Consider the following 17,435-nt stretch of genomic DNA (forward strand, 5'->3'; position numbering starts at 1 on the left):
ACATTTACTTGCCCTGGCACAGCTTTGGGAAGTGTGAAGCTCTAAGACTGAAGGCTATTTGGATAAGATAAAGACTTGGAGAGGCATCTGAATGAGATCTAGAAATCAGACCACGTCTCCAGACACAGCAGAGCTGTGGCTTGGATTCAAGTGGGGGAGCATGTTCTCCCAGATTTTCCAAAAAATCCATTCCCAAATCTTTGTGCCAACTCCGTGAATGTGCCCTGGGTTTTCCTGTCCCAGTGCACACTGTGATATTTAAATCACCAAGGTACATTTTGGGATGGGGGAACACAGGATATTTTTTAATCATCCAAAATTATGGCTCTTTATTCTAATCTGCATTAAAACAAATTTATAAAATTTTAAATATGCTTCCTTGATATTATTCACTGTGCCTGAAGGCACAGCTATCAGTTGGAAATGATTCATGAATTAGTTCAAATGCCCCCATCTTCCCAATTTTCCTCCAGTCTCCCCTTGTGGTATTAATCTGTTCTCATCTGCAGAGCACACCCCGCCTTAGCCCTGATCCATCTGTTCTGCACAGATCCCATTTCCCTTCCAGTTCTGAGCAGCGTGGTTTGCATAAATCAGAGCGCCGAAGCCCAGGCAAGGAAAGAACCCAAGGCTTCAAAGAGTCTTGCAGGCATTTCCTAATCAAGATTTTATCATAATGTTGTGATTTTTATTTTCATTTCATGATGAGACAAATGAGTTGGTCTGTTTGTTAACAGCCTTACAGCCCTCCTGTCAAAAACCTTCTCCTGAGATGACATCTTCCAATTAATTTACCATTTTCTGTAGTCACTTCTTTGCACACATCAAACACAACCCTTTCATCTTCACCACAAACAAGAACTAAGCAGGATAATATTTAGAATTCATTAGCATGAGTGGAAATTACAGACTTTAAAAACTAGTAAATGATATTAAGTTTAGCAAGAGCCACCTTCCTGTGTTAGAACTAAGTGGCTTTTCAGACTGCCCTCACATTTTCTGATTAACACAATGGGAACTTGTCCCAAGTCTTCAGATGTAACATTTACATTTTTGCAGACAGAAATGAGTGATGAAGGTTTCTGGGTGTCATGAAATGGCCATCAAACTACAAAGCAGGTTTTGAGTTCCTCTGGAAGGGAGCAATGCAGATATAACCAGCAAAAATAAATCTTATTTCTTCTCTGTGTCTGTTAATTATTCTTTAAATAGAATCTGATAGACAATATTTGGATCTTGCAAAGTGCTCTGTTTTTCCAAGAAAGATACAGACACAATCAGAGAAATATTTTTTCCCTTTTTTGTAAAACAGACTTCAGTACATTGTTTTTGGTGTTACTATCAACACAAGAGTACAAATGTAATTATTGCTCCATTAAATATATATATCAAAGAGCATTACAGTTATCTGTTTAAAAGAAATAATGCTACACATCATGTATAACCCTCAGTTTGATAGTTTCTGTGGTATTTTTCAAGCCTTGCATAAATCCAGCCCTGCATCATCAGCAATTCTATTGCACAATCCAGCAGGGAGTGTGCCAGCCTGCACCACAGCAAGATCTGATTATGTCAAATAAACACAGAGATAAGCAATTTCCACAATGGCAGATGCAATCTGGATAAAATTGAATTCAGCTCTACAAACCTATGACTTTACCCAAAACTTAATTTTTAAAAGATGGCAAGAAATAGCCTTTACTTGCTCCAGCCTGATTTTCACTGCATAAGCATGGATCTGTGAAACAACACAAGCTTTAGGTGCTCAATCACCAGATAACTCACTTTTTAATTACTTTGATTGACTTTGTTATCAAATAAACAGTCACCATCAGTTATTATTCTTGCCACAGCAAGGTCCACATGCATGCTCTTACTTGATAGAAACCACAAGGCAATTCCCTTTGCTTAAGCTGATTATAAATTCCGCAACTTCACATATTTTTCCTACCTAAAACTATGAATAAAAAAATTAATATACAATTGCACCCCACTTAGCTGAGATATCTGAATTAATTCCCAAACTGATCCCTTTGGACAATGGATAAAAAAGGGAGGGCCCTTCCAGGGGCTGTTCCAGGTGCCTGCTTGGCTCACCCTCTAGATGTGTCTGGTTTGTTACAGCTGCCCCTGGTGGTTGTTCAAAAAGGTATCAGTGAAATCAAAAGTGTTTTACTGGTGAATTATAACTTGATTGTCATGGGTGTATTTAACAGAACAGGTTTTTGAGCATGGGAATTTTATTATTGTGTCACTCCTGGGCTGGATGGAGCAGAGAGCTTGGAAAGGAAATAAAAAAGCCGCGTATTAGTGCAGCTGCCAATTTAGCAGAACTTTAATTTGAAGCCTTTACCTTTGCACCTCAAATGCTCTGACTCTGCCAAAGCACTGAGGGGGAAGTTTCCTGAGAGGCTATGGAAGCAAGCAGGTAGTGAATTTATTTTTCTTTTCTTTTATTGTTTACTAAGTTCCTTGAGAACACTGAACTCAATGAGTGCCTAAACAGAATTTAGGATTGTATTGAGATCAATGTGAACTGGCTCCAGAGTATTTATATCAAGGAACACATTTTAAACACCAAAATCAATGAACTGTGAATCATTCTCAAAAACACATGGAGAACTTAATAACAGTGAAACTGCTGTGTAGATGAACATTATTGTCCAGAATTTCAGGTCTGCTAAGCTGCTCTTTTGCCATAAAAACAATTGCTGAACACCTTAAACCTGCCCTGCAAGAGCACAGAGAGGTAATGAGCAAGAAGATAAACAGCCAGCTCCAGTGATGCTGTATTTTTCTGTAATCACCAAATCCACTGAACCACTCCTCAAACTGGGGATGGGAAAAAGCAGGAACCAACTCCTCCACATGAATTTCTATCAGTGGCACTGACAGCCCAAGATGCATTTCTGCACTGTGCCATTATCTGTCTTAAATCATGCAAGGAGTTCCATTAGTTTCAGTTATTTAAAATACACACAGGACCAGTTCCTATAAAATTTATCTGTCTGTATTATTTTTGTATTTCAGCCTCAGTTTCCTGCTGGATAGCAGATTAGGGTGGGGAATGATTTTGTTTCTAATGCAAATTTTTATTACTCTTTGTGATGATCTTAGGACAGGAAAATTTAATTTCTGCCACAAAATTGCACTTCAAACTACAAAAGCAATCAAGGATCTTTCATATCAATTTACTTCATTTTTTACACTGATTAAAATCAGGTGTAGCTACCTTTTATTGTGGCTTTAAATGAGACTATTTCCATTTTTGACTTGAGCCCTTTGTATTATTAAAGGTAACCATGACTATCAAGATATATTGTGCTCTTCTGACTACCAAAACCCATTGTCTTCTGTTTCAAAATTAAATTCAAAGATTTAACATGGCCATTTGGAATTCAGCCTAAGTGAAAAGGTCCAAAAGAAAACTCTATTGCTTTGAGCAAAAATATAAAAAAAGGGAGCAGTATAAGCTACAGCAAAAGAGCAAAAGCAACACAAAAGCTGCCGAATATCCTATTTTTTAACATTTTCCTTTTATTCTTTTGTTCTCACCATAAATTGCTTAGAGGAAATAATACTGAAAAGGCTCTGTTCAGCTTCCCCAGTCGTTTAACCATTCAAAGGTAGAAAATGGAATCTATTTCTATCTCAGTTTCTTCGTTTTCCATATTTTTTGTAAACATTTAAGATTTCTTGTTAAATAGTTTTATTCACATTTTTATATTTATGTAATTTATGTTTTCACTGTAACTAGTGGATGTAATATGACAAAAAAAATGCAAGAAATTATTCTTTATTTAGGAAAATGCAGAGTAATTTACACAAAGCCAAGCCACTGCTAAACTGATATGTCTACACCACACATTTGAGAAGCTGAAACTTTTTGAGTGATTCAGCTTGAGTTGAAGGTGGTTTAAGGCAGAGACTCCTGCAGCACTCCCAGGGGACCAAAGCCAAGCAAACAATCAATTACCATGTTCAGCTGATGAGACGTAATTTGCTGAGCTGTGGTATCTCAACTATTTGTAATTATTTATCCATTCACTTAGTAATTTATCCAGATATTGCTTCAACCTCTGAATCCTTAAAAATTCTGACATATATTAATGGTGGTACTGCTGTAGGCAGCCCAGTGATATTCATGGAGCCACAAATAAGAGATTTTTTTCCTAAAGGAGAGCAGAGTTGAAGCCAAGTTACCCAAGATCTTCAACTTATTTATCCTCGCTGCACTCACTCAAGCATTCTATGATGAGCAAAACTCTATTTATCACTGGACAGGATGTTTTTGCCCATACACAAACGAGTGCCAAAAAAATCAAAATGTCACTGAGAGTACACATTGCAGCAGATTCCTGTTCCTCACCATGCTCTGCAGTGCCAGCTTGTACTGCCATGGAAATATTAGACTGTGGCTTCTCCCTCCCAGCCTATTCCATATGGCATGGGGAGAACCTCATACTGGATAATATGGCCAATTTCCCCTCTTTTATATCAACCAGTCACTTCTCTAAATAAGAGATGGATTTTTAAGTTCAGCTGTACATATATTTCACATCTGTTAAAGAATCTAACTGCATGCAAAGCAGTAAAAGAAGGCATTTCTTTTATAAATAAATAATGACCTGATTTAACAAGTTTGATGTTTGCTTTGAAAATTGCTAGCACCAAACCCTGAACATATTTACCATGAACTGCTCAGCCATTTACAATATGTATCTAAGGATATTGGCACCAGCAGGATGTTAGAAAGCTACAGAGCACGTCAAGCACAACAGCTGAGTGTTTTATTTCACGTTTTATGTGCTGCCCACTGAACCTATGAAAACCTCTTTTCACTCTCAAAAGGTCAACAGCATTTTCTCTCTGTTCTTACTACAGGAATGAGGCTTTTCCACACACTCCAACTCCTTTCAGACTTGCTCTGTGTCAGATTTAGTTGGAAGAGCTTTAAAAGATTTCTGCTTTTGGAAATATTCCAAGTACCTCAGACTTCAATGAATTCAGCAGGTCTTCGTCTGAAATTTCTGAAGGAAACCTCATGTGTACAGAAAACTCAACTCTAAATGAAAAGTTCCTAATTTTAGACTATTTCAATGAAGTGTTGTTAAATCATTCTGAACCTCCTTCATTTTCCAGGACAATTCTTGTGCATGCCACAATTATGGCCAATAGGATGGAATAAAAGGGAGATCAAAATTGAAGTACCTTGAAAAGTCCTTCTACTTAACTATTTTCATAACTGAAAAGAAACCAACATTGGCTCATGTTCAATTATAGAGCTGCCAGTGAAGAACAGAAAAAAAGGTATCATATTATGTTTGATCTTTTACTTTTCATATCAGACAATAATAATGATTTCAGATATAAATAAAAAAATCATGGAAGTAAATACCATCTCTTATTTTCTTTCCTTTCCCTTTATATATGAAATTTTATCACAAAACTCTGTCTTCTTGAAACAGGGCAAGTTTTTATACCATATTGGTGAGCCTCAAGTGTGATAAATGTGCCTGATTGCAAACTCCTTACTGTGTCTAAAGACTTTCTAGAAGAAGAGTGGGACAATCTCTGATTTTAAACAATCTTTCTAGGTCATTGTGATTTCTAATCGCGAATTCTCTATGGAAAACAGGAGAAAGCAAATTGATTAAAGAAAAAAAGCAGGTGATTGTCTCAGGGCATTTCTCCAATTTCAACCTGAGGAAAATAATTGTGGAAATTACTTCCGTTTCAGTTTTATTTTTGTTTGTTTGTTTTTCTTTTTGCCGTTTTATTCAGGGTTTCAGTTTTACTTTATTTTAATTTGTAAAATTATTCAAGCAATGCTGTTGGACACTTGCAGTGGACACTGCCCAGAACTATCAACTGCATCCTCAGCGGGAACCAATGGCCCTGACAGCAACTGCCCCTGCTCCTACCTGAAGATCCACTCTCACAATTAAAAATCCAGGCCCACCTCTGTCAGGAATTCTCTGTTCCACTGAATCTCCAAATAGCTTGAAATTCAGGGACTTTAAAGAAGTGGGTGTAGATGTTGATCTCCAGAGCTGAAACCAGTGGAAATTCTTTGTGCTGTGTCACACTCACATTTTCTGAAAAATCCCCTTGCCCAGGATTTCTCTCCTGGGAAGCTGAGAAGCCTCAGAGAAAAAGCAAAACAATTCTTATATCATTTGCTTCTCTTGTGTTTTGCTGCTTTGGAATGTGGTTGGAAATTGTTTATCCAACATGTGAATTGTTTTTACTTATTGGCCAATCAGGGGCCAAGTTGTGCCGGACTCTGAAGAGAGAGTCACAAGTTTTTGAGTAGTATCTTTTAGCCTTCTGTCTGCATCCTTTCTGTATTCTTTAGTAAAGCTTTATTATGGCATTCTTTAATATAATATAGTAACATAAAATAATAAATTACCCTTCTAAGAACATGGAGTCAGATTCATCATTTCCTCCCTTCGATGGGTGCCTCAGAAAATACCACAGTGCTCTGACTGAAAATTCCCTCAGGAATATGGATGATCCTCCCTTGTTTTCTTAAGGGTGTGTTTGTGAGCCATTCAGCTGGAATAGAGCTAAATGATAGAAGCAGTGGGGAGCCCAGAGATGAGGGCAGCAGGAAAGGGGTTCCCTCCTGAGGCTCACTCCCCCAGGACCCTCAGCATCCTCCCTTCAACGATTTGCTCACTACCTTGACATAATTTCTGAATTTTCCCTCTATTCGTGTGCACCCACTGCTGAAGAAATAAACAGCAAACAGCTGGAGTAAGCCAAGAAGAAGAGCAGGACTTAGTTAAGACCAGATTTGTATTTTAATTTTAAGTGGCCTTGAGCAATGTAGCATTGCACTGATGGAACACAGCGAGTCTTTCTCCTACAAGAAAGCAGCTTGTAAAGATGCAGGGGATCTGCTCCCTGCTGTTCATCTATCCAGGTGGATCATGCAGTAGACAACCTGCTCTAAAACTGTGTCAGTCTCGAGTGCTGAGTCTAGATAGTCTAGCTAAAAGTGATTAATTTCATTTACTGACTTTGTGAGTTACAGGTAAAACTGCATTTTACATCACATTGGTACAACTTTGTTTCCTTTCACAGAAAGCAAAAGTAAAAATGCCCAACTACAAGAGGCCAGAGACCCATCTCAGTGCTTTTTCACCTCTGTTAGCAGGATTGGGTTCCTTTTCTATTTAATTTGATAACAGGTAAAGGATTTCAGACACTATTCCTCCATTACTGGTCTATTCACAGTGGAACAGAGTGCAGAGGAACACAACAAAAATGACAGCACCGGCTCTGAAATGTCAGGGACACATTGTCACACACAACAGAACCTTTCTCCAACAGTAACTGTTAAGTTCCAAAGTGTGAAAAATGGCCAAAACAATTTCTTAGTCTGGTACATCAACAAAACTCAGGAAGTTTTGTGTATTAATCCTTTCTGGTCAATTTGCAGCCAAGGCCTCTGCTACTAAAACTCATCATGAATTATGAGCAATGGATCCTGAAATATCCAAGGAGCAAGAGGGCAGCTGGTGTCCTATGGAAAGAAGATTTACAACTCTGCAATGTGTGTGAGTCGATCCCATAAAGCAATTTTGACAACATACCCCTGGCAGTGCTGTAATTAATAGATATTAATAGCAAGCAGTAACCAAAGCAATCCATCTATCTAATAACAGTCCACTATTTTGGCAAAGTGCTCAGTGACCCTGGGACATGGATGCATGCCTGACTAGGCTGTGATAATTAAATGTTAGTTATATTATCAGGGAGCTGCATTTTGACAGCTGTTGAAGAAAAAGAGGGGACTGTGTTGGAACTCAGAAAAGTTCAAGACATTACCAGAAGCTCTGAAGGCATTAACAGTGTGATATCAGACACCCCAGGGTATAAACAAAGCACAAATTATAATCACTGATCCCTACAGAAACATAACTTGCAGGTTGGGTAGAACCAACTTCATTTAGCTGACCAGTGTGGATGGAGCTGAACTTGGCAGGGGATGCAAAGAACAAGAAGGGCTTGTAGAGGTGCAGCAGCCAGAAAAGGAAGGTCACAGAAAGTGCATCCCCCCTGATAAGCAAGACTGGCAAACTGGCAACAGTTTGAACAGAAGAAATTGAGGTACCCAAAAACTTTTTTGCCTCAATGTTTTCAATAGCAACCTCTCTTCCCAGAGGAGGGACTGGGGGAGCAAAGTCCCTCCTGCTGACAGAGAAATGAGGCTGGAGACCAGCTGAGGAACCCAACCATGCACAAGTCCATGGGGTCCAATGAGATGCACTCCAGTGTCACCATGATATTTTATGAAAAATCCCTTGGCCTGGATTTTTCTCCTGAGGAGCTGAGAAACCTCAGAAAAAGAAACGTAAACAATAATTATCTGATGGTTTGGAATGTGGTCTGGAGGTTGCTCACCAACAGGTGAATCTTTGATTGGTTCCATGTGAATTGTTTTTACTTAATCACCAATCACAGCCAGCTGTGTCAGACTCTCTGGTCAGTCACAGGTTTTCATTATTCATTCTTGTCTAACCTTCTGATGTATCCTTACTCTTTCTTTAGTGTAGTTTTAGTGAATAATTTCCATGATATGATATGATATGATATGATTTGATACGATATAAGATATACGATATACGAAATACAATATAACATAACATAACATAACATAACATAACATAACATAACATAACATAATATAATATAATATAATATAATAGCAGCTTTCTGAGAACTTGGAGTCAAATTCTCATCTCTCACCTCATCCTCGGTACCCTCACAACACCACAACGCCCCAGAGTGCTGAGGGAATTGGCTGCTGCAGTTCCCAAGGCACTTTCCATCACATTCAACGAGTCATGGCAGCCAGGGCAAGTCCCAGGTTGTTGCCCAGGAAAAAGGGCAACACTACTCCCATCTTTAAAAAGTGGTATTTGAAAGGCTCACAAAATCTCATTCAGAGAAAGACTGATTTTACATGAACCAAATTTTTGTCCATGAATAATTTATGAAATGTTTTTACAATCATTTAGTAATGGCTCAACAGGAATGCAAAACTAAGTCATGTGCCCAGAGCCAGAATGTGTAGACAAGGCAACAGAACTGGATGTTCCCTTTCCCATTCCTCCTGTCAGCTTTAACCCTGGCATGGAGAGAGCTCATCTTGGCTCAAAGCATCATTTAGTTTACTTGCCTGCTTAGCAGCCCTTTTTTCTGCTAATAAATTGCTTTTTCTTTTGGAAAAGTGATATTTATGCTAATAATCCTTACAGTAAGAGTGTCTGACACTAAAAAACAAACACCCAGAGTACTTTGCAGAAAAGCTCTATGTTGATATGAGGTATTTTCCAATATATTTTACTATAAAAAACTCATCAATCCATTATTCCTGACTTTTTGTCATGTCATGTCCATCCTTTTGGTATGACCAGAAAAACAGATTTCTTAAATATAATTGCTTTCCAGCAGCATCATTTATACCAGTAAGGTAAACACAGACCTGAGCACCTGCACAGACTCATCCCCTTTTTTCAACTAAAAATATAATCCTAGGCAGAGTTTTACCCTAAATTACCTCTTCTATATCACACATGGTCTCTCTCGTATCTACTAAAAAGATGTTGGCCAAAAATATGGCACTGAGAAACCTCCATGTGCTCTTAAAGATAAGACAATGAGATGAGAAAAAACTGCTTTTATATTAAGGTCTCTCTCCTCATCTGAAATGGGGAATGCATAAAAAAATCCCCACAGTAATAATTATTCAATGCACTGGCATGCATATCCTCAAATTATAATTTCTCCTAATTTAAGAACGTATTCTTAAGGGGTTTTGCATAGAATTTTGGTTTTGTTATATTAAAATGGAAATTCTCATCTTAGTTGTGAACTCAATCATGTTTATTTGACTAAAACCTGTTGGAGCCAGTTTTACATTTTTGTCCCAGTTGTCACATGTTTGCAGTTATGTGTATGAAAGCTGATTACCTCTGCAAAGGATCATCATTAGCTGAAAAACACCCAAATCCATTTCACCAAAACCCAGATTATTTATTGTGTATTACAGTGATGGTTTTTTACTTTTTTTGTGGCTCCTCAAAAAAAAAAAATTCATGTGAAAGCAGCTAACAAACAACTAATTTTAATAATAGGATTTTATATCAAGAGCTCTTCATGTGACTTTCAGCATTAAACAAAGAATGGAAACAAACATGTATTTAAGAAATCAATACTGATATCAAAATTCTAACCAGAACTGCAGACACCTTTAATTCACTGTGCTTTGATTAATATTCTCCTGGCATGCAGAGATGACAATAATACGTTAATTGTCTCTGCTGTTAGTTTTAAAGGCAATAGCACTGCGAATTTGGGATTTTTGGAAATTGCCATTTGAAGTTCAAGGGCCAGCAGGTCCATGATGAAGTTGCAGAGAGTCTCTACAACAGTCCTCATTAGTAATTTTTTTAAGGTTTTGAATAATTTAATTCAAAGGAACAGAGAAGCCTCAGTGAAAATTAAATTCAATGAAAAATTAAAATTTAAGGAAAATTAAATTTCATTGAAAACAGGCAACTGTTTTGAGGACACAAACCTTATTATCCTCCTGATGCCTCACTGAGGAAGAGTTTAACTCATGGTCCACACTGGGGAATCTGAGGAGCTGAGAAATTTCTTAAAATCTGTGGGAAAAGCTTCACTTGGATGTGACACTTGACCACAAACTACAAATCTCTAAGAAACCATGATTCATCCTGACTGGTGTTTACAGAGCTGCCTCTCTGAGAGAAGAAAATCCTTTTGCCAAAAACCCACAGCAAGAACTGCACACCTGAAGAACTCTGGCCGGGAACAGGAGAGTTTGGGTACATGAGGACAGGCTGGGAGTTGGAAGATGTTCCAATTTGCTTCCACAGGGCCTCCTGACCATTGGGATGATCTGAAATTTATATTTTTAACATCAGCCTGGACGTCTGGAACCCTTGACTGGGCCAAGGAGTAGTTCCAGCACTTTGGTTTCAGGTTTTTGTAAGAACCTTTTAGTAAATCACTTTAAAATTAGCCCCAGGTGAAGGAATGATGAGAGTACATTTTCCCCCTGTGTTATAGGGAAGTTATCTTTCATCACAGGTCATTATTCAGTTTTCCTGGAACAGTTTTTAGATTAAATGATTTCTGAGATGTCAACTTGAAACAGGAAAAAATAAAAAAAGAAAATGCAAAGACATATACAATAAAATGGAGCATTATTAAATCTTCTCTCGTTCTGCTTTGAGAATTGATAATTTCACTCAATAATATGTCCAGGTTAGGTGAGGGATGCTACCTGTATTTATTTTTTTTTTTTAACCCACAGGTTGCCCATCTGTGAAGTAAGTGAGGAATAACCCTCTGTCCTTCTTTTGGAGCAGGCCAATCAATTTATTTCAATGTTGGGAGCACTGTGGCAAATTCTGATCAGTTCTTACAGAAACCACAGAACATCCATGTCTCTGCATGGACATGAATACAATCCTACCACAAGCTATGGAAATTGGAGCTGAAAGGAAAGCTGGCAGATGATGCTCCTGTCTGAGAGCAGCATCAGCAGCGCCTGAGCCACTGCTGGCAGGTGTGTGCTTCACTGAGAGCCTGCACTGACAGCAGCTGTGTGGGATCTCAGGATCTGAGTCCTGGGATGCCGGGCCCCCGAGACCACCCTTGGGGGGCTCGGGAGTCCTGGAATGTTGCCAGAAGTGTCTGGTGGCTGGACTTTGGTCCTACACAGGAGACGACACCTGTATGAAGATAAGAGGGCCTCACCGGGGTGAAGGGTGAAAAGATTAGCTAATTAGAGGGTGAGAAACAGGGTTTAGGATTTCTGTACAGGGGGGTTTAGAGGAGTAAGATGGAGGAATTGGGGCGTGTCCTGCCCTCCTTCTTCTTCCTCCTCTCCTCCATCTTCTTTGGCCACGGTGGCACCTTTGGATTGGTTATTACTGAGAGTACACCGAGTTATAAGAATAGATGGTATTGGGGAAAAATGATAAATATTGTACACGTAACAATGGGTATAAAGATACGTGGCGGTCCGGGGGACGGCACAGTGTGCTCATGGCTGACTGCTGAGCAGAGCTCTGTCGGGCTGAAAGAAAATCTTTTAGATAAACAATTAATAAACATAAAGACCGAAAGAAGAACTGAAGCCTCTTCTCGTCCTTCGATACGCGGGCTGCCCCAAGGCCACTCCGGGCCTTTCCAGGCCCCTCAAACAGCCGAGATAAACTGGACACAGCTGGATGGATTTCTGTACATGGAACATTTAATTAGGGAAAACAAACAGCAGCAGTGTGCGACGAGGTCGGATTTACTGCACCAACTGCAAGGAGTGTGTGCTCCACTCTGTGCTCAGGGCCCATTCAAATGGCCATGAAGAGATTGAGTAATGACAGCAACAGGAAAATAAAAAAACTCAACTCAATAAACATCTCTGCACATTTCTCCTTTGCAGACTCTCTGTGAGCTAAACTAAATCTGGTCTGTTCAAATTTGTGAGTGAAGAGAACAAGGAAAAATCTACCTACTGTACAGCAAGATTATTTGCATCCATTTGGATTATTTTTGCTTATAGTAAATGGACATAACTTTAGGACCTTAAAAAAACCCCAACAACAAACCAAAAACCTCTTAAGAGGGGATATACCAAGAAGATACCACGAGTGGAGATGACATTTTAAACTAAAAAAAGTTTTGACGCCTCTTCATACTCTTTTTGCATGTGCATTTTTGTGCTTGGAACATGACCCAAAGATTATTGGTTGAGTCTAAAAATTAATCTTTTAAATTAAATTGCCACATGTTACCCAGGTTCTTACAATATCTTTATGTGCTTGGAAGATGAAAGAAAAAATAAAACTAAAACATATCTTTGAAGGATTTTTCTTTCTCTCAGAGAACATCTTTGTATCATCAGAACAGGTGACATGCTCTGATGTGTTTGATGTGTCATTGCTGTCTGTAATAGCTCAGACTCCCCAAACAATGCAAAAATAATGATGAAAGTTTGATCACTACTCATGTTATCTGAAGTGGATTGCAATCAACTCAATTCTGAAAATCAATCCTGTTCTTAGAGTGAGGAACAGCAATAGAAGCACTGAACACATTAAAAGAGTTAGCAAATTTTAAATATGAATTCTTTAGGTTATGTGTGTGGGAGCAAGAGATAAAGGGAGGTCAAATGCAACTAGAAATAAACAATTCAGCACTTCCACAGTAAAGGTTCTGTTCATTGTCTCACTCAATAATTCTCAATCCAGACACAAACCCCATCCAGCCTCACACAAAATGATGGAGCCTCTTCCCTCAATCCATGCCCTGGGACAAAGCTGGAGATCCTCAGCTCAGGTGGAACAGAAAAACTGCAGTGATTTACCTCAGCCCTGGCTCCCAGAACACACTCTGCTCTGTGAATTGCACCTTTGAATAAAATGAATTCCACAATCAATCCACCAACAATACAAATGGTTTCTGTGCTTTCACTTCTCCATCTGCACAATGGCATTCCAGAATGTTCAAGGCACTCTATGTAGAAGTGTCTCTGTAGTGCCACTCCATGTATTGAAATGAATAATAAAATACTATTTCCTAAATGTGACAATTGATCACCAAAGCTTTTCTTTCACTGGCATGAACAGGGCATGATTTGCTGGCCAAAGAGTATGTCATAGTCTGTATAAAAATGTACATACCATTGCTACCATAAATAACAGGTAATGTATTACAGATATTAATCAATCCTGCATCCTTTTATTCTTCTAATCCTCAACTCTTTAATGGTTAATGTGCTATGTATTCACTGAACAGCCATCAGCACACATTTGCACTACCACAAACTGGAATTTATTCATCTGTCTGCACAGAGGGGTTTGTTAGTTATTGGGGGTCAGTGAACACAGCCTATAAACTGATATTGAACAGGAGGAACTGCATTAGAATGAAGTCAAAATAACAATCAGCCAAAGAGTCAGGTGAGTATTTTTTGCTTCAGCTCTTAAATATACTTTTTTTTTTCTACTGTCAGAAAGCTAACAATATATATCCATATATGTGTGTGTGTGTGTGTATTTAAAATCTTTACTTTCTTGCCATTCTGGTTTTGTTTAGATCTTTAAAGCCCTTGACAGCGGCTGTGCAACAGGGGTTCCTCCCAGTAACTACAGGTCCCAAAAGGCAGCAGGTGCTCCAACCTCTCACTGCTAAAAGCTTTAATCCTACTTTTTCCTCTGTTTTTCTCCAAAAATATATTTCTGATATATCAAATTATTGATTCTTTCTGTGTGTTTTGTATTACAGGATCACCTGCCACAGGAGAATGAATCCTGATTTATGGTGGTGTGAGTGACAGGAGAAATGAGCTCAGTGGTTTTGGGGTAACAGCTGTGGAAAATGTTTATTTGTGGAAGCTCAAGGAAATCAATTCCATTTCTGAGGCAATGGAAATAGAACTTACCCTAGGCAACTCCCACCTGAGAAACCACCTTTTCTGAGGGAATGACAGACAAATTGTCTGCAGGATATTAACAACAACATTACACTGCATCTTAAGAAACTCATCAAGAAATGAGGTAAAATCACCAGAACTGAGTGGTGACACAAAAGTGATATCTGAAAAATATCCCACCACATACACCAGTAGTTATGCAGCCATTCAGGATTATGTAAATATTAAAACTTAAAAAAAAAAAAAATTCAGTTCATCAATTGAGGTCAAAAATTCCTCAATTTTTGTTTCCTAGCTGTCAAAACCCAGTATAAATAAAGGCAAATGGGCCTGTGCTGAGGATATTTGAACATTTGATATTTGATGCTGAGAAAACACTGGTGTATTTAAGATCAGCATTACTCATTTCAGAAGTTCACAGAGGAACAGCTGATTTTCACATTCTGTTATTCCCAGTTTAGACAAGCATTCAATTTGAGAAGGGAGCACAGAGGTGATTTAAATTTAATATCTCGATCTCATTTCAAGAGAAAGGCTTAAATGCAAACACGGTCAAGTTGAAAGTCTTAATGTTCTACTTGAATTCACATGATTTATGGCAGGGGAAAATAAAAACCCTGCAGTGTTTCAACAGCCTGAGAAATGCTGGTTTCATCTACATGGGCTAGAGCAACCCAAATTCAAACTACAGACACTCAAAGTAACATTTGACACTCAAAAAGTAACATTTAACACTCCAGCTGAGATTCGACACTGGCATTCAAACAAACATTCCAGCCAGGAATAAATCTGCCTTTGAAAAATCCTAAATATGAAATAGGGCAGGTACTGCATTCATCTCCATCTAGATGAATAATATATATATAATTAGACATACAGGACTGAACTTATGCTCGTACCCTGGATTTACACACTGCAATTGAAGCCCATCTTCAGTCCTCAGTCAAATGCCAAATATGCTGCTGAGCGGGCTCAAGTGGAAGCTCTTTCTCCTAAGAAATGCTGTTCAAATTGGAATTTAGATGCCCAAATAGGCTAGTGAAAGCTTCTCAAGTATTTTGAAGCGTTTTTATCCATTTCCAGAATCACTCATTGGCTTTAGCGAGCTGTTCTTCATGTTAGAAGTGCACTCGTGTATTAACCAAAATCCCATTTTTCCTTTAATAAATGGCTCTTTTCCTCGAGGCATTGAAGTCTCTACTGCCCAGTTCTCTATATATTCACATCAGGATATGCAAGGTGAGTGTGTAAGGGCAAAATGTGACAACCTTGTGCTCCTTCCTCAGTGAGACTCATACCCAGATTGATGATATTGCTTTGCTGACCAAAGTCTGTATATGACACCACAGATTTCCATAAAACTCCCTAAATAAGGGTGAAAACAGAACAAATGCCAACACCACGAGCTTCAAGCAGCTCCCTGGGAGTTTTTTATAAGCTGTCTAATCCTCACTTGCAGAACAGGAAGTAAATTTATTAAATTAAATAACTAAACATTTATTAAACAGCAAAATAAACTCTCTCATTTTGTTTGCTCTGAGGGAAAAACTTTCCTTTATACACTGGATAAGCCAATTAGAAAAGAATTCCCACCCAACCCCGGTAAGTAGTATCCTATCCAATTCATGAGGATTTTGGAGTTGATGTTTCTTTTCTGGACTGCAGGCTGTTTTCAAACTAGGAGAATAATCCTCCTTAATATTTACTGGTGGCCCAGCTGCTGCTATCAAGCAGTTTTCTGCTTTTAAGAAGTTAAAACCTCATGTCCACTGTAAAAAGGTAGATAATAATCTGCCTGGTCTGAACTGGGAGAGCATTTTAACTTGGCAGTGAAGTCTCTATCTGCATTAGTCTGTTAACAAAATAAAACAAAAAAAAATCTCACTAGGATGAACCAGAGATAAGAATTGGAATAAGAATAAGAATTGGAATATTTTTCCTGCTGCTGCACTATTTTTTCCAAGCTAATTCCACATGTCAGGAGGTAATGAAGGGCAATGTAATTCCAAAACAGAGGCTCATCTTCTGTCTATAATACTATAAATTTGAAACTCAGTTGCTGTAAGAGATTAAAAAGTTGTGTGCCCAAAATGCATTCATTTTTCTGCAACTTCATCCAGTTAACAAACCCCATACAATTATTGTTTACTCAGGCTCTCGGGTTACTCATGCTTTCTGCAGCCAAAGGAACACTTGGGTTTTTCACTCTGCCTTAGCAGTAAAATCTGGCTCCAGCAGCTCAGAGCAATTTGTAGGAAACCAAATTTGCAGAGTCTCAATCTGCTTCTGCTCTCACAGCACAAACGAGAGAGCCAAGGGAAAAACCTCTGTACCAAAGGGTCTCAGCTGGTGACATTTCCCAGCAGGTAAAAGTCTTTGTCCTCTCCCATTCCACCTTCCCAATAGCAGTGGTGTCTCCTTGATTCTGGAATTTGGTGGGAAGAAGAGTTAGTATTTATCCATCCTTGTACAACAACCTAATTTTTAGACATCTTGGACTATTTCCATGCTTTTCCTGTGGGTGCACAGCTTTAACCTCTGCAGACAGGTTCCAGAGCACTTTTCACTTCTCCCCACTGCCTTTTGTAGCGAAGTTTAAACACTATGCAGAAAAACCTTTGAAATTTAATGAAAATCAGCAAAGGTTTTGTTCCAAACCCAAACACAATCAATTGCACATAATTCTGAACCTCCTTCAAAGGGCGTTTGAAATAAAGCAGTCATTCCTTTGGCAAAACTCAGGCTAAAGCAGATAAAAGTGCTAAAGCAAGGGAATTCTAGTTCCTGAAAATCAAAGCAATCCTATCTAACCATTTATGTCTTAAAAAGGAGAATGTGTCAGCATTTGCTAAATGGTGTATTTCTTCAACAGTGAGCAAAATTTATTTAAAGAGAGTAATTACACACAATCCTTTATGCTGATGGTATATGATCCTGCTTTAAACTGCTACAG

At 38.5% G+C, this 17,435-nt stretch overlaps 1 protein-coding gene across 5 annotated transcripts in view; it reads right to left on the minus strand.

Annotated features, from left to right (window-relative positions):
• Window positions 1–17,435, minus strand: part of CTNNA2 (catenin alpha 2) — a 168,281-nt gene that overhangs the window by 68,868 nt on the left and 81,978 nt on the right. The window lies entirely within an intron of this gene.

Source organism: Zonotrichia leucophrys, chromosome 4 (assembly GCF_028769735.1).
Source record: "Zonotrichia leucophrys gambelii isolate GWCS_2022_RI chromosome 4, RI_Zleu_2.0, whole genome shotgun sequence".
Taxonomy (NCBI): Eukaryota; Metazoa; Chordata; class Aves; order Passeriformes; family Passerellidae; genus Zonotrichia; species Zonotrichia leucophrys.